Source organism: Camelus bactrianus, chromosome 13, assembly GCF_048773025.1.
Source record: "Camelus bactrianus isolate YW-2024 breed Bactrian camel chromosome 13, ASM4877302v1, whole genome shotgun sequence".
NCBI classification, from domain to species: Eukaryota; Metazoa; Chordata; class Mammalia; order Artiodactyla; family Camelidae; genus Camelus; species Camelus bactrianus.
This window is the reverse complement of record NC_133551.1, coordinates 44999872-45025931: the sequence shown is the minus strand read 5'-3', so window position 1 is coordinate 45025931 and position 26060 is coordinate 44999872. Positions and strand designations below refer to the sequence as shown.

The following is a 26060-nucleotide window of genomic DNA, read 5'->3' as shown; positions in this document are numbered from 1 at the left end:
CTCTGCAGCTGAAAAGACATCTTGAAGCCAAGTGAGGTTCAGCAGCACAAGGTCAACAGAGGAGGCTGTCTCCAAGACAGCTGCCTTCAGAGGAGAGGCTTGTTAAGATTAGAGCCATTTGTGGGGAGTGTCTTAATAGGAGGGAACCAAGAACAGGAGGCCAACCAAAATGAGCCAAAAGTTGGAATTCATTAGACTGAGAGGCCCAGACTGACGTAGGATGGAGAAATGACTGAGATTGTCAACAAGGACTCAAGCTGAGTGAAGTGGAGTGTAAGTGGGTTAAGTGCGGTTGTTGGTGGTTCAACTAAATTTAGGAACGCTGAGTGCTTTGCACATTTTCCCTTTTATATGGGCCCTTGCAAGACCAATGTCGTTTGTGCAGTTAGATTTATATGGTGACTGAGAGTTTGTGACTGTACAATATATACTGTATAAGAAAAGGCTTCACAACTTCCTAGCTCAGTCCCTCAAGACCTCAATTTCCTCATCCGTGAGGTGAGAGCCGTAGTCATGCATAGCTCACAGGTGTGTCGTGGGGCTCGAGATGAAGGATGGGAATGTTTTTTGTGTCCTATAAAGGGCATGAATATTACTTTTATGATCATTAATAATGATACTAAGAAGAAGAAGCCTCAAAAGTATCTCCTCTTCTAGGATAAACATTTTTGCGCTCTTCTAAAAATTTTTGAAAGAGCACGAGTCATCTGCAACACAGATGCCTTATGGAAGAGGTCATGAGTGTCCACGGCATGGTGTCATCCAGGGCCACTGCACTGAGCATTTGGGCAGATTGTGCCTTGCACGAGGGCATTCTGCTGAGGAAGTGAGTGCACAGTGAAATCTGCGGGCAAGGGGCTGCCTCTACGTCCAATTCCACAAGGCGCTGTACAAGCTGGCAGTGACTCTGCTGGCTCCCGCCCACACATGTCCTTAAATATTTCAGCTTGCTTGACCTTAACTTACCAAATCCAGTGGTGGGAGATCAGCTGACCTTCTGTCTTCAGCTACTGGCATTTTCACGATAACTCTCCATCTGCCTCTCTAGATGCTGATGGTCTCTTATCTACTTGAACGCCCTGCTTTTCTCTCAAACTCATCATATCCAAATTCAAACCTCCCTTTTTTCGCAATTCAGAACTTGGGCTGGACTCTCTACTTCTCACATTTTATATTTGGAAGCCGTTTTCATCAGTCTTCTCTGATGCTACCTATGATGTTTTGTGACAAGAAGCTTATCGCCTTCTGAAGTAGCCAACTCCACTTTTAAGCATCTCTTAACTTTTGGAAACTTCCGTGTATTGAACCTGCATCTTATACCCACTAGCTCCTACCCTTGGGATCACATGGAGCAAACCTCCATTTTCTTCACAATTATTCATAGATTGACAGGGACCAACTTACCCTGTGTCTTACTGTTCTTTCTTCCATTCCTTCTGTAAAAGATTTTGCCTCTTTCTTCTCTCCTGATCTTCATTGCTAACATTCTTTGTGTCTGGAAATGGTGCCAACATCCTACAGTTTTTTCCTTTGCTGATTTGCTAACTCATTCATCCAACATCTGTGTGCCCAGAGATGGGAGAGAGATGAAATGATTTGTCCAGGATCTCACAGCCATTCAACTCTCCTCTGGCTCTAGAGTCTGTTCTTTCACTCTAGCTACAGCTGCCTCTCTGTGGAAGCAGTAGCCTTGGAATCCAGTCAGCATTGAAAGTGGCAGAAACTTCTCCACTTAATTAAACTTTTCGCCTCAGAGCTTTTTCTTAATCTGCCTAGAGTGTTTGGCAGTATGAGTTTTGTAAACCTCCAAAGATTGCTGTCCATCTCTTTCCTCCCCTCTCAAATCAGCAGCTCATGCTCAGGGTGTAGCCAATTTAATGTCAGCCGTTTCCCCATAGTTCTAGGTCCTTTACTCTCAAAACTTTCCAGACATGCTGCCACTGGAGTAATTACTATTTTTAGCTATAATGTAAAGCATTATCAGGACTCAGAAAACATATGATCTTAAGAGAGTCAACTCCAAGGAATATCATCTATGCTGGGAAAGAGTGTGGTTAGGCAGGAGCTTCAGGAAGGTAGAGATCGTGGCAGTGTTTTTCACTTAACATTGTGCGTCACTCAAATTCATAATATCTGCTCCTACTAGCCGCTGTGACTAATGATATCGTTGGAGCACTTTCTCTATGCCGGGCATTTAGCCATGCGTAGAGTTAGCAGAGTTCCAGTCGTTCTGCCTCCTCACCAACACTTGGTCTAGTCGACTTTTGTAATTATAGTCATGCTAGTGGGTGTGAAGTGGTATCTCATTGTGGTTTTGATTTGAATCTTTCCAATGACTAATGGTGTAAAGCATCTTTTTTTATGCTTGTTTGACATTCTTATGTCTTCTTTACTGAATCTTTTGTTGAAATGGTTTGCCCGTTTATATCAGGCTGTTTGGCTTTTTACTGAGATGTGTTAGTATTCTGTTTACAAGCCTTTTGTCAAACATAGTTTTGCAAATTTTTTCTCCCAGTATGTGGCTTGTATTTTTGTTTTCTTCACAGTGTCGTTTGAAGTGCAAATTTTGAAGAAATCCAGTTTATCAATTCTCTGGTTTTATAACTCATGCTTTTTGTGTCTCATTTAAGAAATCTTGGCCTTAAGAAATCCATGGTCATTAAAGTTTTCTCTCCTTTGTTTTCTTCTAGAAGTTTTATAGTTTCAGTTTTTACCCTTCAGTCAATGTCCCATTTTCAGTTGAATTTGTATGAAGTGTGAGGTAGGGATCAAGGTCTTCTTTTTCTTCTTCTTCTTCTTTTTTTTTTTTTTTTTTCCTTGTTTTTGAAAACAGATATCCATTATCCCAGCACCATTTGTTGAAAAGACTGTCCTTTTTTATATTGAATTGCTTTGGTGCCTTCATCAAAAATGACTAGTTATTCATACATACATCTATATTTGGACTCTCTAGTCTGTTCTGTTGACATACTATCTATATATACAGCAACACCACACTGCCTTTATTTCTATAGCTTTATAATTCACCATGAGACTTCAGTGGTTGTGCCCTGCCCCCTTCCCTCCTGTCTCAAAACTAGATGATGTAAGTCTTCCAAATTTGTTCTTTATTTTCACATTTGTTTGGCTACCTTAAATCATTTGCATTTTCATACTCATTTTTAGAATCAGTTTGTCAATTTTTGTACAAAAGCTTGCTGAGATTTTGTTTGAGATTGTAATGAATCTCCAGATTGATCGGGGGAGAATTTATTCCTTAATAATATTGTCTTGTGATCCATAAGCCTGGTTAATTACTCTTTCAATTTTCTTTAACTTCCCCCTAGCAATCTTTTGAGGTTTTCAGTGTATATAAACCTGTACATCTTTTGTAAAACTTTTCCCTGAGTACTTCACAATTTTTGACGCTCTTATAAATAACCTTTAAAAATGTTCCATTTTGATTGTACTTTCCAATAATAGTGTATGACTCTATAATATAAAATGTAATTGTAGTTTGTATATTGTTGTTTCCCATAACCTTGCATTTTCTGTATCTATTGAGATGATCATATGGCTCTGTGATGATAGCCCCTCTCAGTGGCCAAACTCATCTGAGAATCACAGGGCAAGGAAGGATGGCTAGTGCAAGGCAGGGAGACCAGCCTCCCAGAGCAAGAGTAGAGTAGAGAAGGGTAGAGAAAGTATCTGGAAGGGCAAACAGAATATCCAGCACAACACATGTGTGTGTGTGAATGGATGCATCTCTGAGCTCTATTCTGTATCGATGGTGTATTCATCCATCTGTTCTTATGCCAGTACCACAGTGTGTGTTCATATCATGGTTTTGTACCACGTCAATGTCTGGAAAGGTGAGTTCTTCTCTTTGTTTTCATTTTTAATGTTTAAAGCTTTTAGGTTAAATGCATTTGTATTCCTCTACGTACATTTAAGAGTAAGTGCATTGAATTCTCAAAAAAATCAACTGGAATTTTGATTGGCCTTGTATTAAATGTTTATGTTGATTTCAGAGAAGAGACATGTTTTCAGTATCAAGTCAGCCTGTCCAAGAGCAAGAATGTGTCTCTGCTTATTCAGCTAATCTTCTGTGTCCTGTATTAGTGTTATACTCTTTTACATAGCAATTTGTTGTATTCTTGGTTAAATTAATTTCTGGATACTTTCTATGTTGTTGCTACCATGAATGGTGCAAATATTTAGTGAATGCCTTCTATATGCCAGCCCTGTGTTGGATGCTAGGGATACAGTAGTGAACATGACCTGGTCCCTGGCCTCACGGGACTAACACAGCAAAGACAGACATCGTGCATATGAACAAATACATGACCACACGTTGTGCCGAAGCAAAGGCCCAGCTTTCCACCCTGGCCCTCTGCCTTCCCACTGTCATTTCTAGTGCTCTGTGTCACTGCTCTTAAAGAGATCCCAGCCAGATGTCAGGAAAGCAGGATTTCCAGTTCCAGATCTGATTCATTCTAGCCAGTGTGTTCATCTTCAGAGTGAAGAGTTGGCCTAGACAACCTTTCAGGACTCTTCCAGCACCAGCCAGCTTCTTTTGTTTCTTTCTTCTTCTGCTCTTTCTCTCTCTGTCTCTTTTTTCCTCCCTCTTTCCACCTTTCCTTCTTTCTTTTTTTCCTTCTTTTTTCCATGATTGAATATGAAGGAAAGAATAGTCTTACCTGGGGAAGGGGAACTTCCATGTCTAGTTTTAAGTGCTGTTGAGATATTCAGACCAAATGCCCACAGTAGAACATGTGAGCATGACTCCTGGGAGCAGATTCCATACTAGAGATGGACAGAGCTACGCTGAAAGTCACCATGTGAATCAGACCACTTAGAAAGAGTGTATAAAATATAAAAAGAGGAGGATTGAGAATAGAAACCAAGGACTGAGCCATTTAAAGTAAAATTAGAGAGAGGAAAAGCTCTTTCTGAAGAAAACTGCCATAGGTTTTAGTTTTGTAAGGCAAAGGTTTTTAATCTCCTATGAAGACACTTTGGAAGGAAGTTTAATGATTCATAATCAATCTTTTAGAATCATCTTCGCTCTGGAATAACACTGGTCAAATTGATGATCACCTATGATTCAAAAGTGTAGTACTGACCTCTAGTGATTTTGTTAACAAGGTACTGGAGCAAGTCATCTTATATTGTTCATTGTCTCAGTTTCTCCATCTATAAAATGGGCATAGTAAAGTTTATTTGATGAGACTGTGGTGAATGTGAAATTTGAGCCTGGGAAAGTAAGAAATTCCTATAGAACTAGGAAATATTAGTGTTATCATTCTCTGTGATAACACCAAGGGTTAAATTGGTTTTCTGTATCTGACCTTTTTTCCCCATCCAGTGACTAACATTTTTGTAAACTAGTGTTCATTCCATTCTCACATATCTCTTCCTTCTGTCTCAGCTCCTCTGGGTTCCCCACACCCAGCAGTTGGGAGATCAGAAAGACACCATCTGCTGATTAATAAACAGACATGTATTCGTTTATAAGTTGATTGGATCAGGGTGTCTCTTAATGTCTCTGTTCTGAATGTTCATTTATTCCACCACATACTCACTTATCTAAGGTCATACCCAGAGGCTCTGTGGCTGAGATGAATCACAGCTGAGCTAACCATCCTTCCTGGAATCCATAGTCTGCAATGTATGTGAGTTTAGCCAAAGTGGACACCTGCCACCTACTCAGAACAGAACTGGCTTCTGGTGATCACATCTGTACAGAGTCCACTTAGGGCACAGACTCCCTGATCAGTGAGGGCTGAGAATCAGGGGTGGAGCTTCTATTGAGCACCTTCTGCATGCTCAGTACTGGGATGGGGACTTGTGTCGGGTAGAATTTGAGTAAATCAAGAGACCTGGAGCTCCTTGGAAGGAAAGAAGATAGCAGGGGATGGTGACAGGTTTAGGGTAGAAACTTAAGGTATTTCATGGGCAGCTTGTAATTCATCTAGTCCAGGTTGGGCTCTAGCAACCTGTAACTTTCCCCAAATGAATTAATACTCTAACAATCCAAAAATCTCTCCAGGCCCTCTGAGCTAGCTTATTGACCTCTGTTGGCCCGCCTTTTGCTCTGAAGTGTGTTTACTTCTCTGGGAGTTGCAGGCTCTCATGGTCAGGGGGCTTGGTGAGGACCTTGGTCTGTCCTCCTCCAAGTGGAGATGAGGAGCTGCAGGTTTATCTGGGCTATACAGCCACCATCCTTGCATTCTTTATCCCCCAGCTGGGTGGATAATGTCCCAGAGACATTTATACATGAAGGAGGTTTGCTTGCTTTTTTTTTTTTTTAAGAGATGTTGAAGAAACCAAATGAATCACAAAGCCCAGAGGAGTCAGTCATCCTACTGCCCAAAAGTTTATGAGAGCAAAAAAATCCTTTCGTGAGAAGGGCACCCATGCCCATCCGTTTGCGTGGTGCTGCGATTTCCCAGAAGGGAAGCTCAGGCCCCCAGATTTAGAAACACTTACCCAACATCCTATAAAAGTCAGTGGCAGAACTGGGATGAAAATCTGTGTTGTTTTTCCCCAGTCTGAGCTCCCACTTTGTACTGCAGGGAGGACTTAGGACAGCCTAAGAAGGAGGCTGTCACCACAGTGGCCCAGGGTGCGTGGGGTCAGTCCAGGGACAGAGTTGGGGTCCACAGTCATCATACCAGGGCCTGCACGTCACTCATGGGGTGCCCAGGACGATCCTTCCTTGCTTTCTGTTCAGTCTTTTCTCCTGGAAGGCTGGACTTTCCAGAAGTGCTGCCATCGACACAACAGGGCTGATCTCAGGGACACCCCAGGGCTGTCTGTGTCTGTTGGGGTGCGTGACCTCTCCAGGCCAGCTCTGAGCTGCACACCCACCACCAAAGCAAGGTCTGAAAGCCAGTGAATGGCGAGTGGGTGTTGGTACTAGAGACGGAATGCGGACTCACAATCAGGCAGATCGGAATTCGGAACCCAAATCCACCAATTCTTAGTTGTACCAACTGACACAAGCTACTTTTTGAGCCTCAGTTTCTGGATTTGATTTTCATACCAACCCACATGAAGAAGGCAAATTGGAAAACCAAGAATCAGCGGGGCAGAGTGTCTGCCCTGATGTAATACTAATTACACGAGGGCTGGGCCATGACCAAGTTAGCCCTCGTTCTGGGCCAGGTGCTGCGTGTTAATCCTCACTCCGGGAGGGAAGTACCATGCTTGTCTCATTTTATCAATGAGGAAACTGAGGCTTCGAGAGAGCAGGCACGTTTTTGACATCTGGCATGTTTCTCACATGTTTCCTGAGGCTGGCAAGGAAATCCTTCCCACTTTACAGGGAGGAGTTGGGGCATAGAGAGGAAGGTAAACAGTGTGTCCAGGGTCACCCAATAAGGAGTTGGTGGAGGAGCTGGGTCTAAGTCCAGGTCTTCTGGCTCCCAGCTCCGGGCTCTCTCACCACCCACACTCACAGGGCCCTGCCAAGCCCCAGGGAGGGCATCCTGTGTGCTCTCCCAGGCTGGCCTCACCCCTCTTGCCTGGGCAGGGCTGGCCTCATCCCCTGCCAGACAGCCTGGTTGCCCAACTCATGGGCAGGAGCCAAGCCTGGCAGCCTTTGGTGGGCATCCAAGTCAAGCTGCTCTTTCCTGCGCTGAGTTTAGCACACAGCATGGCTTCATCATCTAAATATGTCCTGCCAGACAGGCCTCAGCTGCTGGCCGGCGGGGCACTTGGCGGTCCTAGAGAGCTTGGTGCTAATTGGGCCCAGGCGACATAAATCAGGGCTCTCGTGGAGAAGAAGTCCAGCCGTTCTCTGGCAGGTGAGGGGTGAGAGGTGGGAAGGATGGCAGGCTAAGAACCCCCTACCGAACGGGTTGAGTCCTGCAGGGCCCTGTGACCTTAGCAAGTGTTGGGATCTCTCTGGCATCACTGTTCGTAGGAAGAGTTAGCAGGCTGTACCCCACAATCTCTGATCGTTCATGCCAAACTGTAGAGCTTGTGTGTGTGTGTGTGTGTGTGTTTCCCTTTCTGCTTGGAGCACTTACTACATCCTGTGGTACTATGGGCTGAGCGTCTGTCACCTGACCTGGGGAAGATAAGAGAAAGTCCTTCCCCTAAATACAAGATCTCCCAAGGGCTACTTTGATGTCTGGAACCTTTGTGGCAGAAGGCTTGGATTCCCCTGGAGACAGAGCAAGGCCCTCTAGGAAGGGAGGGCTCCCCAGCTAAGCTGGGCCACTCACTGACTGGCGGCCGGGAGGTTGCTTGTCAGGATCTGTCCCTAGAGCAGACCTGAGCTGGAAACAATCTATGGTCAGCTGTACTGAGATGAAGCCGGGAAACGGTGAGTCTGTTGGAAGACAAACTACACCAACTTTATAACTTGTGACTTTGCCAAGCATGCATGTGCTTAACCAGCCACGCACTCCCTAGTGTATCTGCCTACACACTCGGCGTTTAGGAAGCACCTGCCAGGTGCCGGGTACTGTACTGGGTGCTAGGAATCCGACTCCTTTGTTGCCTTCTTCAGAGTCATGGTCTACAGAGAAGGATGAGCGTCTGAAAAATTGACGACAAGACGATGTACCAAAGGTACGTGCAGACTTCTCTGAGCACAGAGGAGGGCTTTAGGGACTCCGACTCGGTGGGAGTGGTGGAGGGAAGAGAAGTGGCATCAGCAGGGCCTTAAAGAGTAAGTTCAAAGCACTGGAGAGGAGACTTAGAGGAGAGGAGAGAACATGCGCACGGCTGACGGAACTATCAAAGGGATGCTAAGATCAGAGACCAGCGGATTCCATGTAGTGTGAGGGAGGATGTGTGGATGGAAGGTCAGGGGGACCAGAGTTAATAAAGGCCAGAGTTGAGGCTGAGGCTTGGTCAACTCAAATCACATCCCAGATGGGGCAGGGGACCCTTCCTTATTTACAGGTTTTTTTTTTTTTAAACTGTTCCCAACCCTGCCTGTGCATCAGAAACACCTAGAGAGATTTTATACAATACAAATGACAAATGGCCCCCACCCTTGAGATCCAGACTTAGCTGGCCCAGTGGGGACCAGGAATCAGCATTTTTAAACCAGCTCCCCAGGTAATTCTGAGGTAGGTAACTTAGCAGCCTAGGATTCCTTAAAAATGTAAGATGCTGGTGGGAGAGGGTATAGCTCAGTGGTAGAGCGGGTTTAATCCCCAGTACCTCCATATAAATAAATAAATAAATAAAAACCTAATTACCTCCCCTTCAAAGAAATTTTTCTTCAACAGTAAGGTGCTGATAAAGGCAATGAAGAAAAAGAAAGCAGAAGAAGGAGACACAGAGTGCTGAGGGAGTGGGGTGGCACAATTTTAAACAGTGTTTTAAAAGAAGACCTAAAGGAGCAAGGGAGGGAGATGTGGGGGAATCTGGAGAAAGACCCCTCCAGGTGGAGAAAACAGCAGGTGCCAAGGCCCTGAGGCATGGCCGGCTGATGTCTTGAAGGAAGAACAAGGAGGCCAGTGCTGCTGGGGCGTAGGAGATGAGGTCAGAGTCTCAGGCAACGGGGGCAAGTGCGTTGTGCAGGGCGCATACCCTGGCCTTTTTGAACCATTGATTTAGTCCAGCTCATCCACCATCTAGTGAGGAAACTGGCTGGAGAAGGGACACTTCACTGGACACATCTTCTCTGCATCCCTCTTTCACAGGCCCCTGAGCCAGGCTGGGAGGCTGGGTTGGGTAGAGGATCGTATGTTTCCCCGAAGATCCCAATCTGAGCGGCGAGGCCCAGGCTCACACAACTCTCTCCAGCAGAAGGTGGCCTTGAAGCCATGTGCTCTCCAGATTCCGACCACAGCAGGAATAGCAGTCACAGTCCGAGGTGGTCATGGAGAGAGGCGACATGTGACCGAGCAACTGTCACTGCTGGAATAGCACCTTGAAGGGTGGGTAGGACTTCCGCAGGCACAGCAGGAAGCACTTGTCCAATGAAACCGAACAAGTGCCCGGCTGAGATGGAGCCAGAGTGGATGTTTGTGGTTTGGGGGAGGCAGCCGGGAGCATGGGGTCAGTGAGTCCTGGGTTTCAAGTCTGGTGCAGCCTTGAAATTTGAGACCAACTCAGGGCACATGGCTTTACGTCTTTGTATCTCTCTGGTCTCAGTGTTCCCATCTTTTGCACAGAGTTCATCCTTTCTCTGAGTACTGGCTGTGAAAATGACTGGAGTAATGCATGTGCATGTGTCCACCAGCCCAGGGCTTGGCGGGGAGAGAGTCTCCCAGCGTCCCTGCTAATGGTTAGAGTCCACTCTCTCTCTTGCTGTGCCAGGCTGCTTCCATCAACTACAGGAAGAGGAAGAAAGCCAGGTGGTGGGGGCAGGAGAGCAGGTTTGGTCCATTTTCCTCTCCACGTCCAACACCTCTCTCTGGCTTATTGAAGCCATTACGGGCAAGGCGCCCGCCACCCAACAGTCCCCCATAGAGATTCACATTGCTGTTCCCTTTGGCCTTTGTGCTCCATGTCTCAACCACACTCAGGGGGTGGCATCATTACTGTTGCTCCACTTCATGGCTTGGGGGCATGTGGAGAGGGCAGCATTGTCAGGGAAGGAGCCAGGGCTTCTCTGTGTGTTTTTTCCTCTCCACCTGCTGACCGCCATGGCCAGGCCAAGGACATACAGCCCTTTGAGGACCCTAGCACACCAAGATGAGCTGGGAGCTGCTGAGCAGGTGAGGGAGCTGGAGACGCTTCCCCTACCCGGTCCATGTGGAAGTGTCCTAGGTGACAGTGGTCATTTGGCCCTGCCCCCTCTGCCCTGCCAGTGATGCCAGCTTGGCCCAGCCTCAGCCCTACCCTCTGGCCTAGACCTCCTTCTAATTTGACTTAGGTGGCTGGGGAGAGGTAGGCTCACACATACAGGTTTAACCCTTTCTTTGCCAGGGGAGAAATATTTCTGAGGCAATTTGTTTAGATGCAAGTTCTTTGTCCTCTTGATCATTCATTCTTTCAATAAGCCCTTCCTTAGGTCTCTTGGATACGGTTCCCCAGTGCTGCAGCCCCATCACTGAGAATAAAGAGGCAAGTCAGACCTAGTCCCTGCCCTTGATACTCTTACCACTTCCGGGAGGGCAAAAAGGGAGACTTGTAATCACCGGCCATGCTGAAGGACCTGAGAAGGATCCTCCCTGGAGGATGCAGGGAGCAAGAGATGGATTCTAGCCCAAGAGACCACTGTCCCCTCTCCTAGAATGTTCGGTCATTCATTCTTTTGTTCACTGAGCCTGGGCCCTGGTGGGGGCCCTCAGAACTGGTCGGGGCCTGGGGGCCCCACGTCCAACTCCGAAACAGGCTGTTAAACAGAGAGTGGCAGGGAATTGCGGGGATGGGGAGCAACCTCTTCAGGAGAGGAGGGTTAGAGCTGGGGGCAGGAGGCAGCTCCCTGGAGGAGGGGGCATTGACTCAGGCCTTGAAGAAGGGAAAGGCTTTGACTACTTAGAGATACAAAGACAGGCTCTGGGGGAACCACGCTTACCACCTGCTGGGTGTCCTGGGATAGTTCTTGTTTAAACTGTCTGGGTCTTATTTGAGCTAAAATATCAAGCTGGGGCTGACTTTTGCACTCATATTTATGTAATGGTATTTTCACCAAAGGCTATATGTGTTCACAGCCTTTCTGTGGTTTGATTGCTTTGATCAAATTTTTCAGAGAAATAAATTAATCAAATAATAATAGGCCATTCTTTAGAATAAATGTCGATTTCTAGTTTAGAAATACCAGCTCTGTGCTTATATCCAGCCAGCTGGGGTCTAGTTTGACCCTTTAAACTCAACCACAAGGGAAGGTCCCCTGGAAAGGTTCTGCCCTCAGTCACCTCCCCTGAGCTGGAGTGTAGGTGGGGTGGGGAGAAGGATAAGGTGGAAGATTGGGGTGGCATTAGCATCCCCAGCTTGAAATGACCCGCAGCCTTAGGAAACGAAGTTCAAGGATGGAGGACGTTTGGTTATTTTACTGGTTAAAGGAGAAGGGATTTTGAATCAGCTCTGTCTTTGGACAAGTCAGTTAACCCATGTGTCTGTGCCTTGTGTGCCTTCTGGGGGATCACTGAGGGCATCACATGAGATAAGGTCAGATACCCAGCTTGTAGCTGGCACTTATGGAAGGGGCTGATCCAGCAGTGATAGCTACAGCACTGGGAGCCCACGGTAGATGTGGCTTTTGAGACCAGAACCTGCAAAGCGCCTGACACCCTGTTAACACCAGGACTGTCACTCAGCCCCCCACCCCAACTTCCCACACACACACCTGAGCAGGTGCGATCAGAGGCTGAGAGGCTCAAAACTCATAAAACAAAAGAATGAAGATGATGACAGACCAAGGGTTGTCACTGTGGGAATCAAGGACCCCCCCAGGCACCCAAAGCCAGCAGTTCCTCTTTGGACACATACTTCAGAAGAGAGCTCAGGGGCTCTGCGCTGTGACAGGCCCTTTCTTCTCCTCTGCATTCTGCTGGTTCTGTCCATTACCCCTGAATGGAAGTGGAAGCTTAATTTTTCTCTCTTGAAGCCATTAACACTCTGGGCTCTTGACAAGAAACACAGCTCAGCTTTAATTAGCCACAGCGAGCTCCCTGTGTGAGCTTCTATGCAGCCCAGGGACTTCAAAGATAAGGCTTCTCCATTCTCTCTAATCAGAGCTATTAATGAGCCAATTAAGGCTTTCTCTGGGGCCAAGGCAAGCAGCTGTCTTAGTACCTTGGGCACACAGCTCTGCCTGGCTGCCAGGAAGCTTGAGAATTCCTGGGACTGGGAGCCCTGGATCTGCAGATTATCCGCTGTAGGTCCTGGGATGGAACAAACATCTCTGAGCTGCTTTCCACAAGTGAGAATAACACTATTTCTCCTGAAGAACAGGCATTATAACAGGCATGATTGCCAGTCAGAGGTTCTCAAAATTTAAGATGCTTCAGAATTATCAGGAGGTCTTATTAAAACTCTTGACTGGGGTCCGTTCTGAGCTTCTGACTCTGTTGCACGAGGAGGGGTGGTGTGCAAGAATTTGCATTTCCAACTTATTCCCAAGTGATGCTGATGCTGCCGCTTCGGGGACACATTTTAGGAAGCACTGCTCTAGGCAAGTGTGAGACAGTCTTGAAGGTTCTAATTGCACTCCCATCTATAAATGTCCCCCTAACTCTTTCCTTCACCTGCGCCTCACCTGACAGTGTCTAGGAGCTGCCCATCTGGGCCATGAACACTTGGACACATCAGCAGTGCACACCAGTGTGTGGTGGCCAGCCAGTACAGAGTACTCCAGGTGCGCTTAGTCCTGGACAGAATTTGGCAGGACCACTGTGCTAAGATTCCAGGTCTTGTTATTGTTCTGAAGTCTCCAGCAACTTCTTTGGGAGGGAAAATGGATCAGGACTTCCTGACTCCACAGAAGGCAGAGATAATGGAGTCTTCAAAGTCTTTTTGACAGATCCTTGCCTGGTGGACATTGGCAAGATAGAGGTGGGCCAGAAGGAGGGCATCTGTGGTTTGGGGATACTGCTTAGATCTCCTGATGGCCTGACTGACGTCTAACTGAAGTCCCTCAGATTGCATTTTGCCTGTTTCCTTTGGCAACAGAGACTGACTAATTCATTTCGCCTACTGCCTCCTGCCTGCAATGGTGGAGAGCAGGATTTGTGTCACCCTGTGCTTCCAGCTTTAAAGACAGACTTTTGTGGTCAAAGACGTTAACAGTTCAGATACTTAGGATGCTGGGTTTCAGCTGGGGCTGTGGCCTCCCTGTCCAGACCCTCATGAGGCTCACTCCCACCAGTTATGCTCTTCTTCCTCCCCCTGCCCCCCACTCAGGTCTAATTCAGCTTTCCCGCCCCTCCCTGAGTTCCTCAGAGAGCTTGCTCCTAGGCTTGCCCACTTTGGTGGTCTTTACTTTCTAGACAACATGTCCCAAAGTGCATGTCCAGGGGCCTCAGGGGATGTCAGCAGCTATAATGTGACTGAGGTGTCCCTCGGGGAGTGCTGGACTAGGTAAAGTAAGTCAGGTACCTTTTCTGCAGGACCGTGAATGTGCTACTGTGGGCTGGGAAACTCAAGAGAGATGCTTAACAAGCAGCATCTCCCAAACGTCTTTCACCACAGAGTGCGTACTTTTCCCACAGAGGACCTTGCTTTGGTGTAGAGAAGCTAAATAAGCTTCAGAATCCTGCACACTTGGTCTTCCCATCGTGGGACTTACACCACTCTGAGCCTCATTCTCTTCATCTGTAAAATGGAAAGTGGTCCTTATCTTGGAGGGCTGTTGTAAGGTTCAAGTGAGGTGACATAAAAGATGGACAGCCCAGGGTGAGGTATACAGTAGGGGCTCCACAGATGTGAATTTTCTCCTCTTTGTTTTGATTCTCTGGTGGAAGCTTACAATTTGAGTCAAATATGAACTGTACTAAACAGAGTGTGCAGCAAATACTTGGCCTGTGAGGGTGAATCCACACTCAAATTCACAGGGTCGGAGGAGTGAGAACTCAGAAGGGACCAGGCCATCCAAGCAGGCTTCCTGGAGGAAGCGGTCTTTGCTGGGCCAGATTCTAAAGCTAGTTCTCCAGCAAAGGCCTGGGGCAAGGAAGGTGGGAGGGGTAGGCATTAGAGCTGCATCTCTCTGTAAGCAGGCTCCAGCAGGACTCCTTTTCTTTATTTTTCTTTTCCACCCTGGAGGCCCGTTTCCCCACCAAATGCAGCCTACACAGGCTTCCCCTCCCACAGACTGAACTTGGCCAACATCTCAAGTTCCAGAGGTGTGAGCCTCAGAGTGGGCCCTCCTGGCCTGTGGAAATTCACTGGGCTCAAAGAAGCCTGCTATGCTGATGCCCTTGGGAAGCTCAGGGCAAGCAGGCCACCAGGCCCAGGGGCGCTGGCCCAAATGCTACCCACCCCGACCTTGACCACAGGGGTGAGTGGGGAGGAGTCCACTCAAAGCTGAGGAGGAATGATACTGAAGACTTTCTCCCCTAGACTCTGAACCACCTCCTGCACCCTGACCTCCACCAACCAACCATTTCAGGAGATCCCACTTTGAACCAGGCGTATTTCCTCCTGAATTCATTTAATCTCCTAAACTATCATTACATTTCCCATCTTACTGATGAGAAAACAAAGGCTCAGAGGGTCAGCTTGAACCAGGTCTGTTTGGTTCAAAGTCCAAGATTTTTCCACTGGTGCTACAGAGTTATTATTTCCCTTTGTGCCTTTCCTAGTTTGCCTGGCATGTCACCACCTCCAGAAAGTCCTCCTGGTCATCACGAGGCCATGCTTACCACCCCTTCTCCTGAGTGTCTACAGTTGGAACCACAAGGCACAATTCCAGTCAGTCCATATTTCTAGGAATGAAAGATCTGGGTGGGTGTCCTACCCTGTACCCTAGTGCCTGGCATGGCACACATAGTAATCTCTGTTGAGAGAAGGGGTAAAGAAGTATAATTTTCAGGAATACACGGACCCAGCAGGTGCTTTGCATCCCATCCAGTCCTGAGTTGCTTAGCATCTTCTAACCCTGCCACATTTCTCCACCCTTCCTTGCACCTCACCAGCTGGCCTCACAGATACTTGCTGAATCATCTTCCAAAGTGTCATCCGTTTCACCTCCTGCAACTCAGCTTGCTTCCTGGACTTCAACAGGACCCTCAGATCTTCATGAGCAGGTCCCTGTGGCTGGGCATCCTCAGGAGGGCCCTGTAAGATCTCGGCTCCAATTCTCTTCCTCCAAACGAGCTGCAGCCCAGCAAGTCCACGGCAGACCAAGAGCTCAATCTCCACCCACCAAAACCCACTTCAACAATTAGCGAAGGTGCCAGGGAAATTATGAAAACCATGTAACAGATAAACGGCTGTTCCTGCAACTTTCTTAGGTTTCAAAGGGAGGACAGCTTTCTCCAGCATGTGGGTGAGAATTCAGGCTTTGCATGCGCTTTCCAGAAGGCGCAGGGCACAGCAGTCCTTACAGGATTCTGCTTTCCCTCCAGTGGAATCTGACTAGGTCTCTCGGGCCCTGGGACTGAGATGGATCATGGACCAGGCTCCACCCGAACACCGTGGCTTGTTCCCCAGCATGAAGAGTAGACATGCAAATGGGTTCTGAGCAGAAGAGGAACAAAATAAACAGGTCAGAGGGGGCCAGAGCTAGAGAACACCTTGGGTCACGATGTCCAATCTTTTCACTTTCCAGACAGGGAAACTGAGGCCCAGAGCAAGATGTTGGCCTGGTGTCAAATAGCTTCTTGGAGACTGAGCCATGGCTACAGTGAACACCTCAGTGCCTCTCTAAAATCTTGAGAAAGCTCAAGTGATAAATGTTTACGAGGAACTGTGTCTGGAAGCTTCTCTCTGCGTTGCTTGGTAAAAATGCCCCAGGCACGTGGATTGGGTTTACCCTGGCTGCCGATACTGCAGGGCATGGCCTGTTGGTGTGTTCAAGGGCGGTGAAGGCTGGCTGAGATGTACAGCCAGACGCTTGTCTTCCAGTCACTGGCCACCTGGCTCTGTCCCCCAGGTACCTGGGTGCCCAGAGAACTCACAGGCAGACTGTGAACAGAGCTCAACCTGGGCACAAGTTTCCTTCGGCACGGGGAGAGAAGAATCTACAGTTGCCAAACATAAGGCTGTTTATATAGGGTCCCATGAAATACCTGTGAAAGCAACTCCCGCAGTTCAACACTGGGGCTCCAATGTAAACATATGTTGAGCAACTCTTATGTGCTAGTGCCTTCAGTAGCTCTCTATTACCCACAAGAAATGAAGCTTAAGCCCTTCCCATAATGCTCCAGACCCTTATGGACTTATCTGTCCTATTTCTCACCTGTCATCTTAAAAAATTCAATACATACTATTCACAGCCATCATTCTGAAAGCACCATCTATCCACTTTTTTTGCCTCTGAATCTTTTAAAAATACTGCCTGGAATGTTATTTTCTCTTTCAATATCTGGAAGACTCCTCATCCTTCTCTGTAGCACAACAATCCAACAAAAAAGGTGACACTTCTCTGCCCGGGCTTCCCTCTCCCAGTCCCCGGGTGACTGTACCTTCAAAATGTATCTCAAACCTGTCTCTTCTCATCAGCGGTGCTGCCAACTCCCAGGTCCAAACCACCATCATCTCTTGCCTGATCTAGTCCAGTAGGCTCCTAACTGGTCTCCCCACTCCAGGCTTTTCGCACTATAAGCTGTTCTGTCTGCAGCATCACAAATCAGATCAGGCCACTTCTGTGCTCAAGACCCTCGATGGCTCCCTATTGTACTTCTCACCACGGATGCCATCATCTCCCCGGCCCGTCTCCCTGCCATCACCTCATCCACTCTGTCTCTTCTCCATGTTCCAGCCACAGTGACCACCTCCTTGTTCCTGGAACAAAACAAGGTTATTCAGGAACCTTTTCCTTCATGTGTCCCGAAAGAGGCCCCCACCCCAGATCCTCTCTCATGGTTGGCTCTTTTCATAATTCAGATCTTGGCTCAGACATCACTTCCTAGAGAGGTCTTCCCTGACTGTTCTATCCAGAATAGCTTCCCTTATATCCCCTGTTTTATGGTCTCTGCAGCAATCATCCCTACATCAAGTAATGTTATATATTAGTTTCTGTGTTTATTTTCTGTGTCTCTTGTTGTAGGAGAAGCTCAAGAATGCCAGAGATGCTGTTGTCTTTACTGATGTATCCCCAGCACATGGAACAGTCCAGGTACCAAGTGGCTGCTTAATAAGGAACACCTCTGAGTGACTGCCTTAAGTGACACCCTAGCAGACAAAGCCTTAGGGAAGGAGGATCTCTCTGTGGGTTTTCTATAGGAGGGGAAACCTGGATAAAAAGATGGCAGGATTTGTGTAGGTAGAGAGATTCAGAGACACTGTCCGAGGAAGCAAGTCCAGCCAGGAGCATAAACTGAATGGCTGGAAGGAGAGAAGAGGGCAGGAGAGACAATGACTGGGGCAGCGGGGCCGAGTGCTGAGCAGGGAAGGAGGTAAGGTCAGCTCTGTGCTTTGGCGAGGGAGGCTGGGGGCAGGAGCGTGGAGCAGACTCCGGAGGCTGCTGAAGACCAGGCAGGAGAGCTTTTTTCCCTTGTTCACCTTTGCACTGTTCCCCGCAGCCTTCCTTGGCAGGCACACAGTATTACTACTTTTTTAAAAATGTATTGAAGTATAGTCAGTTACAATGTGTCAATTTCTGGTGTACAGCATAATGTTTCAGTCATACATATACATACATATATTTGTTTTCCTATATTTCTAATTGAAAAAGTAGACAGGAGCCACAGGAACTTAGGAACTTAGGGCGTCACATAATATCCTCAACAGCAAATGGAAAAGAAGCTCACCCCAGCTGGGGCTGAGCAATGTCTGGGGCAAAGTTGTCTGGATGGGCGGGAATAGCAAGGTATAGAGACTTTGGCTACCATTGGGCTCAGATGGAATCCAGCCACAGATTTTTCAAATCACAAACGTTCAGAACACACTGCTCTATAGGCTCACGGAGGCTATCAGCCAAACCTCCAATGCCCTTCAGCCTCCTGTTCAAGAGGACCTCAGTGGCTCCCAGCACACCTCTGGTGATGGAGAGCTCCCCACTCATGGAAGGTCTGGCTCTCCGGAAGTCTTCCTCATCTTGAGATGTTTCTAATCTCCCTGGGACATCCTGACTGGACTTCACTCTGACCATGAGGTCGCCCACTCTGTCCCCAGGCAGCATGGTGGACACACACATGGCAGATGTCACACCTCCAGGGCCTTCTCAGCAGACCCCACATTCTGGGCCCTTCCACCCTCCCTCCTCCATGTAGCTTTGGTTCCCCCTCCACCCTCGAAGCCCCTCCTCTGGGCTTGCCCCAGTTTGTCACCACTCTGCTTCCATTGCTTTGAGAAAAGTCTCCATAGGAGGGGGCCAAGTACCCTGGGAGTCCATCTCACACCCTTTCAACTTCTCCTTCAAGACCATATGGCATTGCTGGTGGGAATGTAAAATGGTGCTGCTGCTGTGGAAAGCAGTATGGAGGTTCGTCAAAAATTAAACATGCAATTGCTGTGTGATCCAGCAATTCCACTTGTCAGAATAGCCCCAGAAGAACTGAAAGCAGGGACCTGAACACTTGTATACCAATGCTCATTGCAACGCTCTTCACAATAGCCAAAATGTGCAAGCAACCCAAACGTCCATCAACAGATGAATGGATAAACAAAATGTGATACGTGCATACAATGGGATATTATTCAGCCTTAAAAAGGGACAAAATGCTGACATATAAGGCAGCATGAGGAACCTTGAAAACAGCATGCTAAGTGAAATAAGTCAGATGCAAAAGGGCAAATATTGGATGATTCCCCTTCTACGAGGAACCAAGAATGGGCAAATTCATAGAGGCACAAAGTAGAATAGAGGCTACTAGGAGCTGGGCGGATGGAAGAAAGGGGAGGTTATTGCTTAATGGGTGCAGAGATTCTGCTTGGGATGATGAAGAAGTTCTAAAGATGGATATTAGTGATGGTTGCACAGCACTGTGAATGTACCTAATGCCATTAAATTGTATGCTCAAAAATGGTTGATATGGTAAATTTAATGTTATGTATATTTTGCCGCATTTTAAAAGACCACAGAGATCTGCCCCCATTCTCTGCCAAAGAGCAGTCAAGCAGTCAAGGCATTTATAAAGGACCTGCTAGGTGCAGGGACACTTTGACACTCTGTGAGCCACTGGGACTGGCTTTGAGAATATCCTTGTTCTTAATGACACTAGTAGCCAAGCACTAGGTTAAGCAATCACCATGACTTTCTTTACTTAATCCACACAGCCTTCCCAAGTGACTATTGTACGAATTTGATAAATAGAGCTAAGACTCAAAGAGACCAAGTAGCTTGCTCAAGATTACCCAGGGACGGACTCAGTATTCCAGTGTGCGTGTCCAATTCCAGAAGCTTGGTTCTGTGTTATGGTACTTGGTTGCTTCTTGAAAGAAACTTGGGAAATGCTGACTTGCTGGGTGAAATGTGTGCAAAGACTCCTCTTGGAAGGGTTGGAAAGGAGCAGCCTTAAACTCCGTCAGAGGCAGCCAGGCTCTCTGGTTCACCCTTCTAGCTGCAATCAGTATCGGTGAGTGAGTGCCCTTCAGTGTGTCCTGAAGAAATCAGATGTCCTGAAGGAGGTGGCGTTTTAGCTGAGCCCTGTGATGTGGGCAGAAGGGAGTGGGGAGGACCTCCACTTTGGAAGCCTCCACCGACCTCTGGGCAGGGCGTTCAGGTGCCTGTGCTCCATTGCCCTCCTCCACCCCCTCCGCCCTCAAGCTTCCTTGTTGATGGTCCACTGTTTGCTGCTCTACTGGATGGGCGCTCCTGGTGGGCAGGGCCCCAGTCTAACCCTCTCTGTGCCCAGTGCCCGGCCAGGAGCTGGCACGGAGTCGGTGCTCTGGGGTTTCTCACTAGAGAGATGAAGGTAGGGCGAGCGCTGGAGCAGCCTGGCAGAAGAGCTCAACCTTGAGGAGCTCTTGTTCAATTCTCCTTATTTCCCTATAATTAGAACAAATTCCCTGTTAGCTCAGTTTCCATTCCCGAAGGTGGAAGGAATTCAGGAAACTTCTCTCAAGATGCCGAGCCCCATTCTCAGTCTGACTGTCTAGACATATGACCCGCAGGCTGCCCCCGACGTGATCTGGCAGAGCTGGTGGGGGCTGCGGCCGCAGCTGGCGCACATTACCTCTGGGGTGGGCAAGGCCTCCGCTGCGGGCTGAGGAGTCCTCACTCCAAGAACGGCGGCCCTGGCTGCATGGCTGAGGCTCACACCTGGCTGACAGGCACGGTTCAGGTGAGGGCTGGGCCGCTGCATCATTGCATGACCTTGTTGGGGTGGGGTGGGGTGGTGCAGAATTCACGTCAAAGGCAAAGCGAGTGGGCTTCCCTGGAGATGTGCAGCGTGGCCACACCGAGGCACCATGTGGGCACCGTGTTGCCCGGCCGGCTCCCCAGCTACACGTGAACCAGCTGCCCTCAGAGCTTGCCTCCCAGACCCCTCTGCCCTAGGGCCCAGATCCCCACCATCCTCCCCCTCCCCCCAGCACTGCACGGTTACTAGGACTTCTCTCACCTCCAACCGAACAACATGGAGTAGAGAAAGGAGTACAGGACAGACCAGGGTTCAGATGAAAATTCGTCACATTTTAGTAGCTCTGCAACCCTGGGAAAGTTGTTCCATCTCTTGATGTTTCAGCTTTCTCTTTTGTAAATTGGGGATAGTGAAACCTACTTTCAGGGCTCATAGGATTAAATGAGATCATACTTAGAACAGTAGCTGGTACATTGTTAGTTTTATATAAGTGTTTGTTAAATGAATGCAAATTTATCTCAGTATTTGGAACTTGGGAGATGGTTAAAACAAAAGATTGTGGTGTAAATGAATAACTGAAACCTGGATCTGAATCCTCACCTCACTACAAATGTGCAGCGTGACTTTGGCAAGTGCCCTGCCCTCTCTGAGCCTCACTTTTCCATTGGCACAGTGGGGCCCATGACACTCTTCTTGCTTGAACACGCTAGGACCCAAAAGTTTGCAGCATGGGACCCCACCAGCCATCCTCAATTGGCTCTGGTCTTGGCTGACTTTATCCTCAGCTACCCTCTGCTCCCTGGAGGATCCAGGCTTTCTGTACCGTAGAACTCGACCCCTTGGGAATGCCAGGGCCAGGGGTTGTCAGCCTGGATTAGTGCTGGGAAACACGATAGCCAGCAGACTGTCCCCAGAGAGGGCCCTTATCCTGCCTGGCTGCTGGGGGGGTTGTGGGGAGCTGAACATTCCAATCAGCCAAGTGGCCTCAGGGGAGCATTAGTGAAAAAGGGCAGTGGGAAGCTGGTGTCGGAGATCCCTTAATCCTGGGGAATTTAGAGTCGCGGCAGAGTGGACTTCTAGTTGAGTAGGGATTTGCTTCTTCTCCTGGCCTCAACAGACCGTTTCCTCGCAGGGAGAGGTTTTAAATAGCCAAGGTGACTCGGCTAGATTTGGCCAAGCTCACAGTTGGATACATTCCTCCTTTGGTTCCCAGGGTTCGGAAATAGTCTGTTGGGAGGATGGAGGTGCCCTGGGAGAAAGGAGATGAGGTCTTCTCAGGTGTCCCTGATAGGGGACATAGGCTGTGCCCAGTAAATGTGGAGGGGGCATCCTGGTCTAGCATTTTATGGCTTTATGGGTCTCAGAGTTGCCTCGTGTGGTCCTTCTAGGTGGAGACACTGAATCCCATGGGAGAAAAAAAAAGACCTGCTCAAGGTCTCCTTGAGCAAAAGAGCACATGGCAAAGCCAAGGCTAAGACCTGGGTCTCCCGACCCTAACGTTGGCTGACTTCTGCTCCCTAGATACACAGCTTCTGCACCAGCTACAACTGGCATGGAACGATGCAGTGCCTTATTCAGTGCACGTTCACTGAGACTGCCACGTGTGGGTCCTGGGCAAGGCACAGGGAGGGAAGCGGCTGGAATGGCACAGAGCTGAACCAGGCCCCGCCCTTGTCCTCCAGCTGCCAAGGCAGGGACTTTAGCAGCCTGAGAATAGAGGCTTTAGAAAGGAGTTGTTGAGGAGAGAGAGCACATCTGGCTGGGGGCGGGAGTTGGAAAGCAGCTCCTGTTTTTTGTTCCCTCATTTTCACTGGCCTTATCTCCCCTGTTCTTCCGAGAGAGGGATTAAGGCTCCTTCATTAGCTGGGGTTCTCCCTCTGGCCAGCCGGCTAAGTCAGCCCCTCATCTTCCGAAGCCCAGCACGACCTCCCATCAAGTCTCCATTCCAGTGGCTGTCCAGTTTGTCCCAGCTCGGCTCCAGCCTGCCTGGGGTGAATCATCTCTCACCTGGCGTGCTCCTGGGCTCCTGGGCTCCAGCCCACAGTTGTCTTATGCCTCCTGCTCATTGCTGATAAAGTAGCCTTTCTGCAGCCAAACAATCTCTAGGAACCGAGCTTTGTGGGAACCTGATATTGCCTCCAGTTCTCTCCAGGGCTGTCCTGGGCCAGGTGCAGCCAGAGAGGTTCTGGCAGCCCCAGAGGTCAGGGTCAGGACCAGTGAGAGAAGTGCCAGGGCAGGTTTCAGCACCCTGGTGTTGGGGGGGGGGGGCAGCACAATCTTAACCGGAGGCTCCCGTGTTCTAACGGGCTGCTTTGGTGGCAGGGAGGGGAAGAGGGAAGAAAAGGAATGGTTTCTGCCACCTTGGGAGGTGTGTGAGCAGGGGTCTGAGAACTTGCAGCTTGCTTGGACTTTGTAGAGGGTGCTTGAGCATCAAATACAGGTGTCACATTCCAGACCAGGACCTAGGATCGTAAGCAGTCCAGCTCAGTGTAGTTCACATCTGCATCCTTTCTTGGGCTGGGAGCAATTTGAGAGCATTTGTGGTTGCAAATAAGCACGTGCGTCTGATGCATCTCAGCCTCCTCAGCCTTTAGCACGGAGCCCAGCACTTGCTCAGTTCAGAAGTGCTTACTGAGTGAATAAATGATCTGTGAGTATCTGAGATCCCAGAATTACTCCAGGACTGGGCCCAGCCTCTCCAGCTGAGAGATGGTGGGGACTTGGGTGTGGAGCAAAGGCTCCCCTCTGGCTGCCAGTGTCTGAGAGCTCCCCTACTTCAAAGGACTTGTAGATAAGAAGGGCTTTCTGGGCTAAGTGAGATCCGGCCCTCCCTCAGCCTCCCCTGCCCCTCACCCCACACCAAATGTGCACATGAAAATCTAGCTTCCTTATCTGCCTAGGCTCAGATTTGGCACCCTGGGACTTGAAAGGCTGAGAGAGCAACTGACGGTACATGCAGATGTCCTTAAAGACCTCCAGCTGTGGACCATGGGACATTGTTCCTTCTGAGGTGCCAGCCCCAACTTCCACCTGCATGGAGGTGTGAGGACCTGCTTCGATGGGAATGGAAGAGGCTACACTAGAAATCAAAGTTGGGAAGGCAGAGGATCCCACTGAGAGTGGCGGACCTGGCTGGAAGCATCCCAGAAGAGGAAAAGAATGTGAGAAGACAAAGAAACTGGAGGGTTTCATCTTTGAAGGGGGAATTCCCTGAATTAGACAGAGTCCTTAACTCACACTTGATGAGTGGAGGATTGGACAGTGGAAGGATGGCTGGCTGAAATGGATGGTGGTCTATTGAAAGATTTATTGGATGCTTCCTGAGACTCTGTGCAATGAATCAGACCCAATCTCTGTCCCCAAGGAGCTCACGGTACACACACGATGACACCAGAGTTGTAATTCAACTTGGAGATGGGCCTTGAAAGATAGAGGGAGTGGGGCTACATGCTGAGGACAAGATTGAGCAGAATTCTCAATAAGGTTCAGAGGGTCACTCCCTTGGGATCTGAGATGCTCAGAACAAGTCATGAACCCCTTTGAGATGAAAATCAAAATGGGAAAATACCTTGGTTGAAATTTATGCCTTCTTAAATTGAATTTCAGTATGGTTAAGATATAGTGGGCATAAAAGTTCATGAAAAAAATTAAAACTTGAGAAACTTGTATCTCTTAATGTTTGTGGTTTGTGTGTGAATTAAAGTCTAAGGGAACACTACTCTCTCTGCAGTCTTTTATTTAATACAGATGAAGATTATTACACACACTTTTCAGATGAGAACTCTAGGGCTCAGGGAAGTTAAATAACTCGTTCAAGGCTAGAGTTTCTGACTCCAAGCTCCTTTGCCACCCCATCCCCCATCCCAAGGGTCTAGCACATAGTAGGTGAGCAGTCAGTGTCTCGCAATCTTTGTGAATTCCAGGGTCTGCCTTGGACTGGCTGCTTCCCTGCACTCCACCTGTAGGAGCGATGACGTGTGTTTTCTTGAGCTGGGAGTACCCCACCCCTGCAGACACTGCTTCCCTGACTCAGGAGTCTGATCTCAAAGGGGGGAATTTGTGGGCAGCCCCAGGGGAGGGGTGTTGGGGATCCCCTGACAAGGCTGTGCCTCCCTTCCTGCTGGCAGCAGCCCTTGGGCAGGGTGGATCCTGACTCTCTGGGTGGTACGTGCAAGACTGTCAGCTTGTCTGAGAGCCAAGGGCGGATGGGGAGCGCGTGTGCCTCCCACTGCCAGGTGTATGTGTGACAGCCGGTGTTTGTCTTAGTGTGAAAAAAATCAGTCTTCGTGCCCATTGCCTCCCAGAAGTGGATTATCTGGTCCTTTGGAAACAAAATCACTCAACTTAGGAAACTTGTGCTCAGCAACATCAGGCTGGAAGTTCTGACTGTGGGGGTCTGATGGTGGGTGTCCTGCCCTGTGCTCTTTGCAGAGATGTCTCACTCCCTGCCTGGGATTGCTGTGGAACTGGTGACAGGACCCTTAGGACAATACCATCTGGTCTTCCACAGGCCCTGAAAAGAGGAGAGGGGGATATAAAGCTAATTCAAAAGGTAAGGCCGGGGCAGAGAGATATAGGAGGGAAAGATGTGGTCAGGCAAGGGGAGCAAGCCCACAGGGTTCCCTGCACTCCATCCCTCCCGCAGCACCCAGTGGTACGGTGACCTCTGATGTCACGTACACCTGGGGGCTTGCTACAAGACCCAGGGATTTGCCCCAGTAGAGTCAGTGCAGAGCTGACCAAGAAGAGTCCCCGTGGTCCTTGGAGCAGGGAGGTGGGCAGAGGTATTTTTAGAGTGTGCCTGCTGGCTGAGATCACAGCACCTGGAGTCAGCCAGCCAGGCTCTCCGCCCCCTTCCTGAGCCCGCAGAAAGGTGCATTCTAGGGCCACCTTGGCTTTCTCAGGAAAGCCCAGCTCACCCTGGCCTGTCAGACCTGCCAGACTCTCCCCCCAGCCCTCCTTGGAACCTTCCAGCTGGAGTCTGTTTGCACAGCTGGGGTGGGGGTAGAGGAGGGTGGGGAGGAGCTGCCCTCTGGGTCCTGAGGCTCTGACCAAATATCCTTAGGCCAGCTGGAAGTAGCCCAGAATGATGAGAGGGGCCTGCAGATCCATGAATGGGACACGGAGTCCTGGGCTGCTGCCTTCCAGCTGCCTGAGCTCGAGCGAGTCCGGGGCGGAGAAGCCCTCGTTTCCTCATTTGGAAGATGGAGAGAATATAACACAGAGCAGTCTTCTGGGAGAACTAAAGCTGATTAGACATAA

At 48.8% G+C, this 26060-nt stretch overlaps 1 long non-coding RNA gene across 2 annotated transcripts in view; it reads left to right on the top strand.

Moving 5' to 3' along the window:
* Positions 1-24516, top strand: part of LOC105065928 (uncharacterized) — a 34017-nt gene extending 9501 nt beyond the window's left edge. For both annotated transcript variants that reach the window (XR_012511293.1, XR_006723329.2), the window contains exons 3-4: positions 17603-17671; positions 23699-24516. This is a non-coding gene — a long non-coding RNA (uncharacterized LOC105065928). The remainder of the gene's footprint in view (positions 1-17602; positions 17672-23698) is intronic.
* Positions 24517-26060: the final 1544 nt, after the last annotated feature.